Here is a 2,996-nt window from a genome sequence, read left to right as displayed (position 1 = left end):
AAATAAAACTGAAAAAAAAAAAAAAACCTTTTTTGAAGCACCTTAATGTGGCCACCCATTCAAGGAATGGGTGCCACTTTTTTCTTTGAGCACCTTATTGACGTGTTTTGCTATCTGCTGTCTTTCTGTTACCTGTTGGCTGAATGGCTAGCTGTTAACACACGCATGCGCACAGACTAGAGGGCGGGGCCTGCGTGTTCTCAATGAAGTTTACTGTGGTGACTGCTGAAAGGTGAACCCGTTTCCTGATCTTCCCGCCACAGTGTTGTGATAAGATTCGAAGAAACCGTATTCCCTGCACAGAAATGTTTCTTATCACATTGTATCTTAATATGGAAAGGAACATGGTCCCTTTTTTGCAATTGCTACTGTACACACACACACACACACCCCCCACATGCACAAACATATTCATTCGTCCAAGTGGTATTTTCAGTGTCTTGTGTGGTTGTCACTGTTTACGCGGTTTCTATTTCCCAGTGAATTTTGAATGGAGGGCAACTTTTCTAACCAGATTGTCTTTTCAGTCTGAGGACCTGCGGATTGGGGAGGAGTTTGGAAAGAGGGAGAGGCAAAGAAAAAGAGATCTTTAAACTGAAAGAATAATTTCCCACGAGGAACCTAGGCTTGATGACCGCAGAGATTGTCCCCTCCAATCCTTGCAGGTGGACAAGGGACACTGTTGTATCAGTCTGTGTACCGTTCAACCCATGGAAACACGAACACACACACCCATCCACCCGTCAATATACACATGTGGTTTGGAATGAGCAGGTCAATAGTTTTGAGAGGGAGTTTGTTCCTTTTTTTTTTTTCCTCATTATACTCTTAAATTGTTGTCAGTTATCAAACAAACAAACAAAAACTTGTTTTGAAAAACCTTGCATACGCCTTTTCTATCAAGTGCTTTAAAATATAGACTAAATACACACATCCTGCCAGTTTTTTCTTACAGTGACAGTATCCTTACCTGCCATTTAATATTAGCCTCGTATTTTTCTCACGTATATTTACCTGTGACTTGTATTTGTTATTTAAACAGGAAAAAAACATTCAAAAAAAGAAAATTAACTGTAGCGCTTCATTATACTATATTATTATTATTATTATTGTGACATTTTGGAATACTGTGAAGTTTTATCTCTTGCATATACTTTATACGGAAGTATTACGCCTTAAAAATACGAAAATAAATTTTACAAGGTTTCTGTTTTGTGTGGAAGAGTAATTGATGTTGCTAAGAATGATGTTTGTTTTTTGGGGTTTTTGTTGTTTTTTTTTAAATGTTACCAGCACTTTTTTTGTAAGTTTCACTTTCTGAGGTATTGTACAAGTTCACACTGTTTGTGAAGTTTGAATATGAAGGAATAATTAAAAAAAAAAAAAACTCTTCTCTTGGTTTCCTATTGTGTCTTCTTTATATAGTGGCACTGTTTTTACACATTCTTTCATACAGTGTGGCCTGGGTCTAGTCTGAGATGATCCAAATTGAGGATTAAACCTAAAGGGCCTGAAAAATTCTCAACATATCAACCCTCTTGCTACGATAAGCAAGAATTCCAGGATCGATGATACTGAAATCACTTTGGGGAAATATAAGGCCAGTTGGGCCTCCTGACACCACCTCATAAATGCACATGGACCGTTTGCTGTTGTTGTACTTGTCGCTTAGTCAATAAGTCATGTCTGACTCTCTGCAACCCCATAGACTATAGCCTGCCATTCTTCTCTGTCCACAGAATTTTCCAGGCAAGAATACTGTAGTAGGTTGCCATTTCCTTCTCCAGGCGATCTTCCAAACCCAGGGATCAAGTCCACATCTCCCGCTTGGCAGGCAGGTTCTTTACCAGCGGGAAGCCCTATGGCTCATTTACTGTTACCTAAATTGATTCACCTTTTTCCCCTGCTCCTTGTACCAGTATCTCTCTGCCTACTGTGGAAATAACCAACCTTATATTACACTGTGCCCATCTATCCCTGTATCTTCGTATTCAAAGAAAACTCATGGCTCAAAATATGTCTTCATCTGGGGACTCCCAAAGACCTTCTATTTGCTCCAAAGGCTCTTTCTCATACTCTACCATAAGAGCTCTCGAACCTCATCATTCTCATGAAAATTGCCGGTGTAATGGAGAAAACTTACATCTTGTTTGTCCCAGGTGAAGTCATCACAACTGAATTAGATTTGCTGTCTCCAGTAAGCATCTACATTTCACTCAAAACTGTGCAGTGTTTGCAAGAAATGGAGGAAATTGCTTCAGCTCTGGTGAACTTTAAAATTTAACAACTAGAAATAAATAAAGATTCATATATGTCAAGAGTTAGATTCTACCATTCAAACTCTCAGTGGTGTGGAAGTTTATTATTACTGTTGAAAGTTAGTCGTGTCTGACTCTTTGTGACCCCATGGACTGTACAGTCCATGGAATTCTCTAGCCCAGAATACTGGAGCGGGTAGCCTTTCTCTTCTCCAGGGGATCTTCCCAACCCAGGGATCAAACCCAGGTCTCCCACATTGCAGGCAGATTCTTTACCAGCTGAGCCGCCAGGGAAACCCTATAAACTAACAAAAAGATACTTGGGCAGGTACATCAAGGAAGGCTCCAAGGACTAAACAGTCCCATCCGGAGCTCTCAGGAACGTGCATGCTTCAGGTTGGAGGAGGTGCATGTAGATGGACATTTCCACCAGTGTGAGGAACACAAAGAGACCCAGGCATGGACCTGGGATGGGGAGAAATCTAGGCTGAAAGGTGACCTCTATGAATTAAATATTGACTTCTTGCAACTTGCTCACCGAACACCTAAATTCACCTGATATTCTAGGAAATAAAAAATAGGAAGAAAATATTTTCCTGATGCATGATCTTCCCCTATTTGATTTCTATGAATCTCAGCAACATGTTAATGCCAGCCAACTTCACCCAGAGCCTTTGAACTCTCTGTGAATTGTCCACAGACACTTTAGGCTTCTTCCCTGTTGAAAATGTGGTTCAG

Source organism: Bison bison, unplaced genomic scaffold, assembly GCF_000754665.1.
Source record: "Bison bison bison isolate TAMUID 2011002044 unplaced genomic scaffold, Bison_UMD1.0 scf7180017864215, whole genome shotgun sequence".
In the NCBI taxonomy this organism is placed as follows: Eukaryota; Metazoa; Chordata; class Mammalia; order Artiodactyla; family Bovidae; genus Bison; species Bison bison.
Note: the sequence above shows the minus strand (reverse complement) of the source record.